At 42.0% G+C, this 17,172-nt stretch overlaps 1 long non-coding RNA gene across 1 annotated transcript in view; it reads left to right on the forward strand.

Moving 5' to 3' along the window:
* LOC132206927 (uncharacterized) overlaps window positions 1–17,172 on the forward strand; it is a 95,825-nt gene that overhangs the window by 12,114 nt on the left and 66,539 nt on the right. Inside the window, exon 2 of the long non-coding RNA XR_009443220.1 lies at window positions 4,591–4,666. This is a non-coding gene — a long non-coding RNA (uncharacterized LOC132206927). The remainder of the gene's footprint in view (window positions 1–4,590; window positions 4,667–17,172) is intronic.

The following is a 17,172-nucleotide window of genomic DNA, read 5'->3' on the forward strand; positions in this document are numbered from 1 at the left end:
TCTGGATCTTTATTATAGTTTTGGCTTTCTGATTTATGCTGTCCTTGTTGTAATGTTGTCTTCCTTCTATGTTAGCATTTAGCCATGAAGTAGGAGCAGGTTTGGTGATTCGGCTACGTACCAAGGTACCTTGCAGGGATTTTGTTGCCCCACCACACTATTCCCACTTACCCTACATCACCACCCAACCATTTCTGCTTCCCAGTCCTCTCCATGCCCAATCACTGCTTGTTTAAATGATTTGACCCATAACACACAGCAGGATGTAGACTGCGATTGGAAGGCAGGTAAAAGTCACGTCCATCTCCCTTCCAAAGCTTTTGTAATTTCAGCCCCAATACTTGATTAAGGTATTCAAACCCCTAATTATCAAACGATAATTTCTTGCCCTTGAACAGGACTACTATTACTGCCGAACAACTTTGTACATATTGTGTAAAGAAAATCTAATGAATTGCTTTTGCCCGTTTTCACCCTTAAAGACTCTGAACCTATTGTGATACAATTCTGAAGAAACTTATAAAGCACGAAGGTATAATGTTCAGACATGCATGAGAAACCTATTCAACTGTATAGGGTTTCACAGGCATGTCCAGTCCTATCGACCCATGCATGCACACGCACAAACACAAACAAATACAGATGAGGTCAAATATTCTGCACAGGTCAGGAATCCTGAGATCTGCACATCTATATTGTTTTTATTGTACCATGCCAGTGCCTTTTCCCACTGAGTCATTGGGAGAGAACCAAATTGTCTGGCATTGGTCAAATTATATGAAAGCCTTTATTAATATGGCCACATAACTGCAAGAGGTTCAATGTACAAAAAATAACTTATCCTTAGGACTGCCAATCCTAATTAACTGTCGAAAATCTGTTCCAAGTATCTTCTGCTCTGTGGGAAAAAAACCTCGTAATCTTTAATCTCACATGTGATGCATTTGGCTTCAGTGTTGTGTGGAAACTTTTCTGGGACATTTTGACATCTTTCTCAGCTGCTCACAAGCCAAGTAAAAAGCTGAAGCAAACTCCAGGCATTGAACTGAAAGATGTCAGATTAGTATTCACTTTTGAGGAAAACCATTCTATTGAAATCCAACTAAAATACTTTTAATGTAATGATTCATAGACCATGCTATCTCTGGGAAACCAAAATTTCCCCATACCATGGATTGTTTCCTCTTTTTTCTTCAACTTGACTGATATCCATGTCACCCCCTGTTAATTACCAATTAAGTCCGGTTTTTACTTGTTGGATTGTTCATGAAACACAAGCTTTATCTACTGTTGATTCTTCCCTTGCGGATGGAGGAAGGTGGAAGAAGACTGAAGAATGGAAGACAACCTGGTTCAAGAGGATAAGGAGGAGGACATTTTGCAGGATACTATTACGAACACAGGGCTTTGAAAAGCACTTCTTCTGTCTGAGCATCATTGAAGAGCAATATCTCAGAACCCTTCACTTCACCTCTCACTAAGCTTTGTCGCTTGCTTCAACCACGGCTTGAACTTCAAACAAGGTCAAGGGAGTGCTCATCATTTCCTACAACTGTCAAGGTTACTGACTTCCTGTGCCACCGAGTGACATAAGTAACAAAGAGCAGTTGCATCAAGGAAATGATGAGCACTCCAGTTGGGTAAGAATAAATATGTTATCTTCTCAAATAACTCCGAAGATTCTCAGAACTGCCATTTGAATGCCCACCTGTAGTCAAGTTAGATAATGTAGATTTTCATTGTATTCAAAGGCCTGTGGCAGTCTTCACAGATTGCTTTGGATGCTGTAGAGCTGCAGGTGCTGTTTGGGTCATATGTGGAATAAACCCCAACAGGTCTTAATGATTCATCAAAGGACTCCTGAACTGGGACAAAGATCTATTGCAATTTTTTCTGGCATTTGCAGGGGGTTTGGTGATTTCAGTTGGCTGAACTGTTGCTTTGTAATGCAAGCTCATGTCACCATGGAAATCACACTTTCTCAACTTCTACCCTTGCTTGAGGCGTGGTGACACTCAGGTTAAAATCACCACCAGTTGAGTGAGAGAGCATCGCTTTCAGACTATGACAACTTTACCTTGCCTTGCTGCACACTGAGTTGCATTACAAAGCCTGTACTATGTTTAGAAAATTGGGTGCAGTGTTGAATTCCTCACCTAGTGCTTCATATGAAGTTTAATTTGCATGATGTGTTTGGTTTTTATTAAAGGTCTGTTCTGTTTCTGTGACATTACTTACACTGTCCTCTGTAGTTATGCCAAAATGTGCCCTTTGATTTAAATGACCATCAGGCCAGAAATCTACTTTGTACTTCTGCTGTCCAATATGTGTCTGGAAATTTCAGTGAGAACAGAAACCCCACAGGTTATGCATATTTCAGTGGAAACCACATAAATGCGCAGTTATTTCCAGACTCATTTCAACTTAAGTCTCGAATTTCCAATGTATTTTTGCCTCTCTCTTTAAGATTACATACACATCCTAACTATTGGACCCTATTTTTCCTGGTAGGAGAAATATGGTTGGAGCTGATTTTTCTCACAATTGATGATCATTGCCTGTGTACTATGTGGAATTTTCCTCAATGGCCAAAGTTGGCTGCTTGTGGTATTTGCCATCTCTAATAGTACATGAGACTGCAAAAGTCTTGTTGATGGTAATTCACTACCACTCATCCTCCTTTGTCTTTGCATTGTCATGTGCCTATCAAGTGATTAAAATGGGAGGATGCAGCACTACAGGGTATCTCAGACATTTTATTGCATGATAATATTTGGTTCAACAAAATTATTAGGAGAAGTCTTAGTTACCTGCTGAGATGGTTGCCTTAATAACGAAAATTTCAAATCAAAATAATCTAAATTAAGTCTTGAAGACTTTCAATCCTGGGGCTGTGACTATTTCCTCTAGCAGCTTGTTCCAGTGTGGGATTGTCCTTGGGAAGAAAAAGTGTTGATACATTATCTTGGAAACAAATGGTTTGCAATTTCTGAGGATGGCTACCTCATGTCTTGTCATTTCCAGAGAGCACCCATGCTTGTTTCAGTCAATTCCTACCAGCCCATTCCATGTTTTATATAACCTGGTCAGTCTATGTTTATTCATCCTTTGTTGTAGAGATTCCCATTCTAAGTCATAATGTTATAGAATATAGAAGAGACCATTAGGCAGTTGGAGTCTGCACTGACTAAGCTATTCTAAACCCACAATAGTCCTGCTTTCCAGTGCTAGACCCTTAGCTTTGAATGTTATGACATCCCACCCATGTACTTTTTAAAGGTTTCCCACCTTAGCTACTCTCCCACGCAATGCTTTCTAGATTCCCACCACGTCTGGATAAAAACAAATCCTCAATTCTCCTCTAAACCTTCTGCCTTTCACATTAAAATTATGCCCCTTGTTATTGATCCTATCACTTTACAACTATATCTTTGATCGAGATATGACACTGCTGCATTTCCGATTCTGATTTGTGCAAAATCTTGCAGCAAGTCTTTGGATTGCTTCAGATTTATTTGTATGTCTCACATAGTTATCATTGAACTATTAATTTGGAAGCACAGCCTAATATTCAAGGACATGGATTCAAATCTTTCCATGGCACCTGGTGGAGTTTAAATTCAATGACTAAAATCTGAAAATATGAAGCTAACCTCAGTAATGGTGATTATGGAAACTATTATTGATTGTTATAATAAACTCATCTGGTTGCTTACAACCTTTAGAGAGGGAAATCAGCCTTCCCTACTGGCCAACATGTAACTCCAGATCCACAGCAATGTGCTCAATTCTTAACATCACTCTGAACAGGTCTGCCAATTCAATTCAAGAACAATTAGAGAGAGGGCTATAACTGGTGTATTTGCAAATGATGCTCAATTCCAATGAAAGAGTAAGGAAAAGTGTAAGGATCTTACATGCAACTTGAGTGCTCCAGAATTGGATAAGCAAATGTTTGGTAAATTATAACTCTTATATAGATTTCCATTCACGTTATGAAACTTCCTACTGCCTGAAACAGGCAGCTGCTAAGGTGAATGCCTCACCTCCCCTCATCACTCCATGAAAAGAGACAGTAAATGACACTGTTGGATATTGAACTAATTCTGATGCTGTTAAAGATGATTGTGCCAGGTGAAGATCAGCACTGTTTGTGCTTATACCAGGTAGTTTAGTCTGCAGATGTCTATGTTTGAGCATTGTAAATCAGTTAATGCATCTCATACTCAGAGGCAGTGCTAAAAGCTGCCAGTCTTCACTGATAAGAACTGTCTGCAAACACCAGATTACTAGATAGATCTGAATGAAATCCATTTGACCCATCCATGGTAAGATCCCCATTCCTCACTCATAAACAGCATCTGTTCCTTCAATGATTCCCAGGTTTTTGCTTTCAGTTCCAGCACATACATGAAGAACCTCTTGACATCAGCATTAAATGTTCTGTTCATTCGTTTATACTAGAGGCCTCTTTGTGCTACTCCCACAGTTAATGTTCCAGATTGACCAATTCTATCCTTTTTACAATATTAGATAGCTATGAGTTTTCCTCTTCCTAACCCAAACATTTTTCATATTTCAATCATCAAGAATCCGGTTTTTCGTTACAAGGCCTTCCAGTCTGTTTCATCTTGAAGACCAAAATGGGTATCACACTCAGTTTGAGGTATGACCAGAATATTATCACAGTTTAAACATGACCTTCATTCTACTAATTTGACTATTTGGGTTGTGTGTTCCATCTGCTGTTTCGATGGCTGGTCTGCAATAGTCACCAAGAATCAAACAAGTTAAACCGGATGGCATTTAGTAACTAAAGTGTGAGCCAAACTGCAACTTAACTGTTCTGCCAGCTTTGTAATTTGCAGACTAGTTTTTCTGTCAATCATCCACAATTTGAAAATTATACATTCCAAGCATTGCATCACCAAGAGGGAGTTGATTATATATTGGAAAGACTAGGCCATTCCTGAACTTGACAACGGGCTGTTTGTTAATCAAAAATGTTTATTTCAGCAAAATTTCCTTGTGGTTCAGAGGCAGACATCTCCTGAAGTTTAAAAATAATTGTGAAGAAAGTCAGTTGGCCATCTGGATGTTGTAACTTTGCTTTTAAATGACATCTGCATATTTAGATTATGAATGTGAGAAACCCCAGTGTAGTATGACAGGTGAGAGTGCGTTTCCACTTCACAGATATTCAGGAAAAGAAGATTGAAATGCTCTTGAATGTTGGTAAATGGATCTTAAAGTCAGCCATTTATTCCTACGTTTCTATGGGGAACATGGTAAAATTTTAAAGTTGGCTTATCAAATTCCACTCGATTTTTTAAATGTGAATCATGTCCAAAAGCTTTAAGGGCCAATCATAAGCCTGCCTGCACAGGGGAAAATGAGTTAAAGAGTAGTTAAAATAGTCACTGAAATCCCACTGCTTTCCTGTTGGCTGGAATTTTTAAGATAAAGGCCTGACATAATACCCTTTGACCCTGGACTTTATATCTCCACAACCGCTCTGTCAAGGCCCCTTTGAATCATATATAATTCAACACGGTTGCCTCCCATTTTTCTAGATTTCAGTAAGCACAGGACCAATCTACTTAACCTCTCCTCATCAGACAGCCCTTCCATATCCGTTCCCAGCTGAGTGGCCACCTCTGGATTGCCTCCAATACCAGTATATATTTCCTTTTATAAGGGGACTAAAACTGTTCACAGTATTCCAACTGAGGTCTGACTAGTGCTTTGTGTCATTTTATTTTTATATTCTATTTCCTTTGAAATAAAGGCTGACATTCCACTTGCCTTCCCTGTTACTTGCTGAAATAATATGCTAGCTTTCTAAATCTCTTTTAAGCAAGCAACTAATAAATCTTCTGAATTGCAAGGTCCTGGATTAATTCAAATTTTGGAGCTTGTTTCTAATTGTTCACTGGGTATGGATATCGTTGGCAGGCCAGTATTTATTGCCCACCCTGATTGCTCTTGAGAAGGTGGTGGTGAGCTGCCTTCTTGAACTTGAAGGCTAGCATCCCCATGGTGATATCTCAGATAGAGTTCCAGGATTTTGACCAAATGTCAATGAAAAAATGATCGTGTATTACCAAGTCAGGCTGAAGTATGGCTTGAATGGCTTGTGGTGTCCCAATGCCTCTTCTTGTGGGTTTAGAAGGGGGTTCCACTATTCCAATGTTCTCCTCAACAACTTCCCATCTTCCACCAATGCTCTGCACTCCATTAGAATTTGGAGCAGAAGTAAGCTGTCCTTTGCTATTCAATGAGATCATGACTGGTCTGATAATCCTCAACTCGATTTTCCTCCATTTTTCTGATAACCTTAATTCTGTAACCGATTAAAGCTGGTCTTCCTCAGCCTTTAATACATACTTAAAGCTGTGGCCTCTACATCCTCTGTGGTAAAGAAATCCATACATTCACTACCCTCTGAGGGAAGAAATTCCTTGTCATTTCTGTTTTATTATGTGCAACTTTTTATTCCACAATAAAGGTCTGTGATAATACTCTCCTGGTTATCTCCAGATATCCCTGTCAAGGTCCCAGTGAATCTTATATATTTTAATAAGGTTGCCTCCCATTCTTTTAGACTCCAATAAGTAGAAGTCTAATCTACTTAAACTCTCCTCCAGGTCTCTGCCAAATGGATTTTCTCTGGATTGCCTCCAGTACCAGTATATATTTCATTAGATAAGGGGACTAAACTGCTCACAGTATTTCAGTGGTGGTTTGACTAGTGCTTTGTATCATTTTAATTTTATACTCCATTCCCTTCGAAATGAAGGCTAACATTCCACTTGCCTACCCAATTAGCTGCTGAAATAGTACGCAAACATTTTGTAATGCATGTGCAAGGACTCCCAAATCATTCTGCGCTGCAGCTTTCTGCATTTTTACTTTAGCCATTTAAATAAGATTTAACTTAATATCCAGCTCATTTATTCATCTGCCAAAGTGCATAATCTCACATTTTCCCTCATGATATTCCCTCTGCCAAGTTTTTGCGCACTCACTTGACCTGTGCATATCCCTCTACAGAGTCTTTGTGTAATCCTCATCACTTGCCTTCCCACCTACTTTTGTGTCAGCCACAAGTTTGGCTGCAGCCCATTCACGTTCCTTGTACGAGTCATGAGCATATGTTGTAAATAATTGTTGCTCAGGGCTCTTGCGGTGCAGTGGTCCTACCTGCTCCAGAGATGTGTAATAACATCTCTGAACAGGTTAATTAGAAAATATCTGTGAATAATCATTTCCCCAGAGGCACTCCACTGTTTGGATTTGGGTTGCCATCTTGAAAATTCCCCCATCCCAACACTCTGTGATGCAATAATTAGCCAATCTTCTATCCATACTATCATTCCACCTTCTACAAAATGGGCTGTAATTTTATGAAATATCCTAAGGAGTGGTAGCCTATCGATGCATCCTGCAACCCTAAATATATGATATTTGTTGTTTCCCTTTATCCACCCTGCTTCTTACTTCCTCTGAGAACACTGATACATTTGTCATTGATAATTTCCCCTTCATGAAGTCATGCTGGCTCTTCTTGATTATATTATGTATTTCTACACATTCTGTTATTGCATTCTTTATAATAGACTTGAACATTTTCCCAATAACAGATGTTAAATTAACCAGCTTATCGTTATCTGTTGTTCTGGTATTCTTCACTTTATAATTAAAGGTCCCACACTGACAGTTTTGCAATGCTCTGGGACTTGAGAATCTAAAGATCCAGAACAACTGTAAGGTTCCCTATGTTCTCACTTCCCAACACTCAAAGGACCATCTGCTGTCATTACCACCACCTCTAGCAGAATACCGCCACTAATCACACCTTCTCCTCCCCTCCACTGTCAGAATTCCTCAGGGACCATTCCCTCTACTCCTCCATTATTTCTAAACTTCCTTGCACTCCCATGGCTCCTTCCATGCAACTGCAGAAGGTATAACATTTGCTAATTCACATCTACCAAACTTGCTGTCCAATGACCCAAACACACCTTTCTGACGAAGAAACATTTCACTTGCATTTCTTTCAAACTGGTCTATTGAATTTGCTGCTCGTGATACAGTAACCTTTATGTTGGCAGGACCAAACACAAACTGGCTGACCCACTTACAGAACATCACTCTCTTTGTAGGAATGACCGTAATCTTCAATAAGCCACCTTGCTTCCATGTTAACCTGGGCCAGCTACAGTGCTCCATTTAGTAAAGCTCAACACAACCTCCAGATACAACATTTCATTTTTCATGTAGGCATTTTACAGCCTCTAGGACCCAATGTGAATACTGCAACTTCAGAGTACGAAGTCCGTATTCCAATTTTCTTACATGCCCTGCCCCCTCCCAGCTGTGTCTTGTTACTCTCTAGTTGGTTTTAATTTCAGCAGAGTGGAACCATTTTCTCTTTATCACTGCTAACATTTACACCTTTTTTATGTCTGTATCACTCCTCTGCCACCATTATCACGGCCTTTGTCTTTTGCTGTGGGCACTCCCACTATCTGCTGCATTTTATCCTCCTCCCCACTTTGGCTACAGTGTGTTAAACACGATTTTCCATCTCCTTTCAGTTTCTAAGAAGGAGTCATTTTGACTCAAAATGTTAATGTTTCTTTCTCTATAGACTTTCAGTTTTTATTTCAGATTTCCAACACTCACAAGGGTAAGAAAGCAGGCCAACATAGAAATGAAGGCTGAGGTCCAACCAAACAATACATGATCTGAAGGACAGGCGATGAATGAAAAGAATGTATGAAATCCAGCAATTCACTGACAGCCTCAGTGACACTGATACATGTTGATTCTTCAGTGCAGTCAAAACCATCTATGGGCCAAGATAGGTTGGAAAAGGCCACCTAACAAGTGAGAACTAACATGGCTGCTGGTGGAGATGGAATCCCCTCTGGAATACTGAAATATTGGAAAGAAGGACGCTTGCCACAAACACATCTCCCTCATCTGAAAGAAGAAGGGAATATTGGGAATTTCCAAGAAGCTGTAATTCTGACCATCTTTCAGAAAGAATATATGACAGGTTGTGGCAAGTACAAGGGGTATCCTAGATAATAAAATGTGAGGCTGGATGAACACAGCAGGCCAAGCAGCATCTCAGGAGCACAAAAGCTGACGTTTCGGGCCTAGACCCTTCATCAGAGAGGGGGATGGGGTGAGGGCTCTGGAATAAATAGGGAGAGAGGGGGAGGCGGACCGAAGATGGAGAGAAAAGAAGATAGGTGGAGAGAGTATAGGTGGGGAGGTAGGGAGGGGATAGGTCAGTCCAGGGAAGATGGACAGGTGAAGGAGGTGGGATGAGGTTAGTAGGTAGCTGGGGGTGCGGCTTGGGGTGGGAGGAAGGGATGGGTGAGAGGAAGAACAGGTTAGGGAGGCAGAGAGATGTTGGACTGTTTTGGGATGCAGTGGGTGGGGGGGAAGAGCTGGGCTGGTTGTGTGGTGCAGTGGGGGGAGGGGACAAACTGGGCTGGTTTAGGGATGCAGTTGGGGAAGGGGAGATTTTGAAACTGGTGAAGACCACATTGATACCATTAGGCTGCAGGGTTCCCAGGCGGAATATGAGTGGCTGTTCCTGCAACCTTCGGGTAGCATCATTGTGGCACCGCCGGAGGCCCATGATGGACATGTCATCTAGAGAATGGGAGGGGGAGTGGAAATGGTTTGCGACTGGGAGGTGCAGTTGTTTGTTGCGAACTGAGCGGAGGTGTTCTGCAAAGTGGTCTCCAAGCCTCCGCTTGGTTTCCCCAATGTAGAGGAAGCCACACCGGGTACAGTGGATGCAGTATACCACATTGGCAGATGTGCAGGTGAACCTCTGCTAAATGTGGAATGTCATCTTGGGGCCTGGGATAGGGGTGAGGGAGGAGGTGTGGGGGCAAGTGTAGCATTTCCTGCGGTTGCAGGGGAAGGTGCCAGGTGTGGTGGGGTTGGAGGGCAGTGTGGAGCGAACAAGGGAGTCACGGAGAGAGTGGTCTCTCCGGAAAGCAGACAGGGGTGGGGATGGAAAAATGTCTTGGGTGGTGGGGTCGGATTGTAGATGGTGGAAGTGTCGGAGGATGATGCGTTGTATCCGGAGGTTGGTGGGGTGGTGTGTGAGAACGAGGGGGATCCTCTTTGGGTGGTTGTGGTGGGGGCGGGGTGTGAGGGATGTGTTGCGGGAAATGCGGGAGATGCGGTCAAGGGCGTTCTCGATCACTGTGGGGGGAAAGTTGCGGTCCTTGAAGAACTTGGACATCTGGGATGTGCGGGAGTGGAATGTCTTATCGTGGGAGCAGATGCGGCGGAGGCGGAGGAATTGGGAATAGGGGATGGAATTTTTGCAGGAGGGTGGGTGGGAGGAGGTGTATTCTAGGTAGCTGTGGGAGTCGGTGGGCTTGAAATGGACATCAGTTACAAGCTGGTTGCCTGAGATGGAGACTGAGAGGTCCAAGAAGGTGAGGGATGTGCTGGAGATGGCCCAGGTGAACTGAAGGTTGGGGTGGAAGGTGTTGGTGAAGTGGATGAACTGTTCGCGCTCCTCTGGGGAGCAAGAGGCGGCGCCGATACAGTCATCAATGTACCGGAGGAAGAGGTGGGGTTTGGGGCCTGTGTAGGTGCGGAAGAGGGACTGTTCCTTGCTGCCTGCCACAGGGAAGGTCATTGCAAAACCCCATCTCAATTGCTTCCACCCAGAGGCTGAATAGCTCTTTTAGTTTTGGGTTCTGAGGAAGGGTCACCGGACCCGAAACGTTAACTTGTTTTTTCCTTCGCAGATGCTGCCAGACCTGCTGGGCTTTTCCAGAAATTTTGTTTTTGTTCCTGAATAGCTCTTACTGGAGTTAGAATGTGGATTTCCAGCACAATGGACATGATCTTCACAGCAAAACAAATACAAGAAAAATGCAGAGGGCAGCAGCAACCTTTATACATGGCGGAGATAGTAGGAACTGCAGATGCTGGAGTCTGAGATAACAAGGTGTCGAGCTGGAGGAACACAGCAGGCCAAGCAGCATCAGAAGAGCAGGAAAGCTGGCGTTTTGAGTCGGGACCCTTCTTCAGAATGAGGGAAAAATGTCAGTGACTATGTTGTACTTGCAACTTGTCACATTTGGTTGTTATGCCTAACATTATTGTGTAAGGACTGTGTCTTTTTATTTTTGCATTTTTAAAAACTGGGGACTGAAATGAGAAAGCATTATTTTAAAAATTCGTGTTTGAAACATTGACTGAGTTTGGAGCAAATTGGGTGTGCTGATGTAGCTTTAGCTGGCAACAAGAAAGTGATTAGCCTATGGAGTTGTGATCAACTATCAATGACTAAGACCTTTTTGTCTGCCAACAACTTTGTGATTGGTTCTCAGGCAACCAAACAGTTTAGAACTGCAAATTACAGATCAGAGCAATGTTCAGTTCTTCCCCAGCTTGTGAGAGGTGTCTCTGTTCTCTGCAGGCAAAACCACTTTATCTTTCCTGCAGCAGTCACTGTTGCTGTGATTTTTAATGATTATCTAGACTTCTTTATTAATAAAGGAACTGTCCACATTGTGAAACTTACCAACCAGTGGAAGCATCTGGAGATAGAGAATTGAAGCAATGGGCCGGCCAACAGAAGAGGCATAAGGATCATCCCAATTCAAAACCTGAGAACAAATACTACTAAACTGCCTTTCCAGTTTTTCTCCTCTGTCCATGACCTATTTACCCGGTCTGTTAATGGTGTGCGTGTGTGTGTTTGTGTAGTGTAAGGTGATCTTTATCAGGGAATTTGAATTTTAATTATGGGTATTATAATGTCAACAGTTTAGAATTATTTACCTGTAAATAGAGGCTAATTACTTGCAATAGATTGTGATTCTTGTTCAGTACAGAAACCTGGTCTGTGCTTTCTACCAATGTCCATCTGAAAGTCTAGAAAATTAGGAACAAAACAGCCTCGGGAATAGTGGGGCTCGAGTTACAGCGCCAAAATCCAGTGAGTGCCACAGTTGAGTAACCAGAGGTGTGTGGAGGCAGGAAAAGCTTGTTAAGATGCTAACATCATTGATGGGTATGTGTGGTGCAGTATCTGAATGTTAGCCCTGAATTCTCAGTAATAGGCATTGCTGTTGGCCGAGCATTGGGGTTATGATGCTTTGAGCAACCTGACGGGCTGATACTTAGAGAGATCTGAACCAACATGTTAATGTATATTCAGTTACATTGACAACTCACGTGAGATCATTGAACGTCTTCTTCTTTCAGTCCTGTGGCACCCAGATTCCTTGCATTGATCTTTCTTGTCACCTGTTTTCATTTCTTTCAACAGGTCTGCCTTGAGGATTTCCTCAGCCTTCTGCCCCTTTTACCAGAAACATAAAGCCGTTCTTTCTGTTCATCTTTAACAATAGATTTTCTGGGGCTGCATCTGTGGACCTGATATTCTTTTCTGTGGCCTATGGTTTCTTTCCCTTGCTTAGAAATGAGATAACAAAATTCAGTTTCAACCTTCTTTCAGAGTATAAGTCTGCCTTGAAGAGCAGGAGGCTAGCTGGAACCTGAGCTGGCCTTACACTCTCACTTTCTCTCTGTCCCCTGTGTCAGTGTTGCCCGCCCAGCAGTGTGAATCGAGCTTGACTGCACAATGAGTCATTGTCACATGGAATTAGCCCAACGTCTACTCACTGCCTCCACAGCAACAGATGAACAAGCCTCCTCAATGGATGTCTCCATGGCTTGAGACACTAGAACTAGAGGAGTGTCGTTTCAGAACAAATGGGTTGTCTTTTTGGAATGAGGCAAGAAGAAATTTCTTCATTGGGAGGGTATTGATTCTTTGGAATTTTTGACCTCAGACATCTGTGAATGCTCAGCTGTTTAGTATATTCAAGGCAAAGTTTGACATCTTATTGCACCCCAAGGATAACAAGAGATATGAAACAAACAGAAACAACACCAGTTCTGAAGAAGGTCACAGGACTCAAAATGTTTTCTTTCCACAGATACTGTCAGACCTGCTGAGTTTCTCTACCAATTTCTGTTTTTGCTTGTTTCAGATCTCCAATATTTGCTGTTCTTTACTTTTATTATACAAGAGAAATGAAGATCTGACAGGGTCATGGAATTATTGGTTTTCTGAGAGAGCAGGTTGGAATGCTGCCTGACTTATTCCTGTTCTTCATATGTATTTGTGTGGAAATTAGGTAGGAAGTGTCCCAATGCCACATGCTTGCCTTTAAAATCTAACTCAGAGTCATCTCTGTATTGTAACAGGAATAGAACTAAACTTCCTGTCCCTGGTTTCGGTCCAGTGACCCGAAAGGAAATGCATATGGCTGTGATGGGGAAGCAACACTGAGTCAATGCTCTCCTACCCTTTGGCCAAATGGCTTGCTGCCACTCATGGGTTAGGCTTGGGTCTGAGTATGGTGAACAACTGGAGAACTGATCCCTGCTCCTCAGCATGAGTCAATGCCTCTGGGAGCAGAAAGGAAAAGAGTTGAAATACTTAACAAGAAATGGTCTAAGCTGTGCACTAATACCAAAGTAAATGCTAAAATGAAATCAGCACAGAAATTGAATCACTAGCTATTCAGCTTGAACCTGGGACTGGTACTTATCAATTCTTTCACCTCACATCAAATACAATTGATTTAGTACCCAAAGCTGCATCTGGATATGTCGGCAACATAAAATCTGATTGAATTTGGAGCACAGCTGGTAACAGTTGTCTGCTTGTGTTGAATTAATGCTTCTAACATCTTAAAATCTCTAACTGCCTTGACAGAAGTGATTTGTAAAAATCAGAGGAAAATAGAAACAACACAGTATTGCAGCTAAAACTTGGATCATAGCCTTAATGTGTTTCCTAGCAGCACTTGAATTTGTCATTTGAGTATACGGGGCAGAATTTAATGCAAGCAAAGAGAGTGGTCCCGCTGGTGGGAGAGTTGGTGAGAGACCTTCGTTTGCCCTGCACTGGCGAAGGGCCAGTCATATTCAGTGCCTCCACTACAGTGGTGGTAGTTGCTGGCAATTTACCAAACAAAGGCCCAGCATTGACAGGGGACCCGTTACACAGGGGAATGATGGTACGATGGGCTTGCAGATTTGGAAGAAGCAGGGTTGTTGGCACTAAGGAATGGCTTACAATGAGCTTGCCCTTCCTGATACCAGGCTCAATTAGGCACTGAGTCTGTGATAATGAGGGATCACAGGATTTACTTTTTGCTCTTCCTGCCTGGCGACTGCCCTATTTGCTGCTGGGGCACTGCCAGTGAATGAGGCACTTAAATGGGCAATAATTATCTGTTTAGGAGCTTTCATTTGTGATGGAGTGAGATAACTATGTGATTGACTTCCTACCCTGGGCTTAATTGGGACTGTGGCATGAATGGGCAGGGTTGCCCCCTACACTGTACTCTCCCAGCTGATTAAATGTTCTCTGCTTCCAAGCAAACTTGAAGAAGGCCAATTCAACCCTCAATGTGGGAGTGACAGAATTTCAAATTATTTTGTGAAATAGTGCTGGCTAAATTTATCTTTTGGTCTCCACATTCTGTTCACACACATGTTTACAAAGCTGCAATGTCCACTGTTATAGAAAGCAAGAAGCTGTGAACAAAGGAGCTCAATAAAATGAAAGCTTAATGTGCAAACATGAACATATGTGGAAACTCTACAAATTAGCAACCAGGATGGCATTTTACTTTATACTAGCAAACAGCCACAAAATATTTGTGGCAATGTTTATATCTTTATTGGACAATACTTCTGGAAATGCATACGGTGTCTTGGCTTTCATGAGCAGGGGGATTGAGTTTAAGAGTCATGAGATCTTGTTGCAGCTCTATAAAACTTTGGTTAACCGCACTTGGAATACTGTGTCCAGTTCTGGTCGCCCTATTATAGGAAAGAGGTGGATGCTTTGGAGAGGGTTCAGAGGAGGTTTACCAGGATGCTGCCTGGACTGGAGGGCTTGTCTTATGAAGAGAGGTCGACTGAGCTCGGACTTTTTTCATTGGAGAAAAGGAGGAGGAGAGGGGACCTAATTGAGGTATACAAGATAATGAGAGGCATAGATAGAGTTGATAGCCAGAGACTATTTCCAGGGCAGAAATGGCTAACACGAGGGGTCATAGTTTTAAGCTGGTTGGAGGAAAGTATAGAGGGGATGTCAGAGGCGGATTCTTTATACAGAGAGTTGTGAGAGCATGGAATGCGTTGCCAGCAGCAGTTGTGGAAGCAAGGTCATTGGGAACATTTTAGAGACTGCTGGACATGCATATGGTCACAGAAATTTGAGGGTGCATACATGAGGATCAATGGTCGGCACAACATCGTGGGATGAAGGACCTGTTCTGTGCTGTACTGTTCTATGTTCTATGTTCTATGTTCAGCGTAGGATTTCAAGTTATTCTTAAAACACTTCTGAACAAATTGAAAGGTCAGATTTACACCTAATAGGCTCAATATTATTAAAGAGGTATACACTATTTCACTAAAATCTGCCTGATATAATTAAAGCCTCTAGCATTGAAGAAAGCAGCTTCCTCATTACTCTGTTCCATGACAAAATCCTTGCTTAGGATTCAGGTTTTACAGCAATCCAACATCTGCTTCTCTAGGAGACAAGGTTTTTGCTCCAGAATGTCCATTGGAGTTCAGACCATTTAGGAACCCTGGGCGGTGGGGGGTGGGGGGGGGGCTGCGGTGGTGGTGGTGGGAAACAGTTTCCATCTTTGTCTATTGAATCAATACTGATGTATCATTTTTCATTCGTGGGTCACTTAACTAGTTTAAGTATTTCATGCAGCCATTTTAAGCTACGCATCACATGCCATCTCTTCCTTTCCATAACCTTCCTTGCAACTGTCTCATGCTATATTCATTCTGCCCATCAATGCCAATCCATCACCCATTGCACAAATCCAAATCTTGGTGAAGCAGGGTCTAAGCCCGAAATATCAGCTTTCCTGCTCCTATGATGCTGCTTGGCCTGCTGTTCTCATCCAGCTCTACACCTTGTTACCTTAGCTTGTTCCATAGTTGGTTCATTGATGTATTGGTCTAAAAAATATACAATCCTGGGCTTCATCTACAACGGCATCATTGTTAATGTGCTTTTTCCATGCTATATGTAGATTAAAGGCACCCATGATGATTGTACAATTCTTATTTGTGCCATTCTTATTGCGCACGTCTCTAATCTCCTATTTTAAAGCCATCTGCAACCGACTGATTGGAGGTCTGCAGTCATCTCCACTTATATTTTCTGCTCCTTGTTGCTTCTTAGCTCCATCCTATCTAATTCCCCATTTCTGTACCAATGTCCTTTTACACAATTGTACTGATATAACCTTTAATGAACAATTTCAATCCACTGCCTTCCCATTTTTGCCTGATTGTTATGGATGAGTGAATGTTATCAATGAAGTAGTTGAGCACAGTTGGTCCAAGGAAACTACCTTGAGGAAACCCTGCAGAAACATCCATGGGCTGAGCTGGCTGGTTTCCAGGAACCACAGCCATTTTTCTTTGTATTGGGTTGGATCTGTGACCAATGTTTGGAAATGAACATTCTAAAGGTATGCTACGTTTCAAAACAAGTGTCAGTATAGAAAAGGAGGAGTAGCACTGATAATATAGATGGCATAAGTTCATTAGTGAGAAAGGATCTTGGCTCATGTAATCTGGAATTAGAATCAGTACGAGTGGAGATTAAGAATTGCAATGGACAGAAATTGCCGGTGGTTGTATTATGTAGGCTACTAACAATAGTTAGGATTTTGGATGTAGTAATAAAGCATTGATAGTAGGAACTGCAGATGCTGGAGAATCTGAGATAACATGGTGTAGAGATGGATGAACACAGAAGAAGAAGGGCCGAGGCCTGAAATGTCAGCTTTCCTGCTCCTTTGATGCTGCTTGGCCTGGCGTGTTCATCCAGCTCTATACCATGTTATCTCTAGTAATAAAACAGACAGTTTTGGAGCCTGTAATAAAGGCAATGTAATAATTGTCAGTGAGTTTAATCTTCACATAGACTGGACCAATCAAATTGATAAAGGTGATCCGAAAATTTAATAGCTAGCATATTTTCGTGATACTTCCCTGGATTAAGACGCTGTGGAAGCAGTGAGGAATAAAGCTATTTAGATATCGTATTTTACAATG

Source organism: Stegostoma tigrinum, chromosome 2 (assembly GCF_030684315.1).
Source record: "Stegostoma tigrinum isolate sSteTig4 chromosome 2, sSteTig4.hap1, whole genome shotgun sequence".
NCBI lineage: Eukaryota > Metazoa > Chordata > Chondrichthyes > Orectolobiformes > Stegostomatidae > Stegostoma > Stegostoma tigrinum.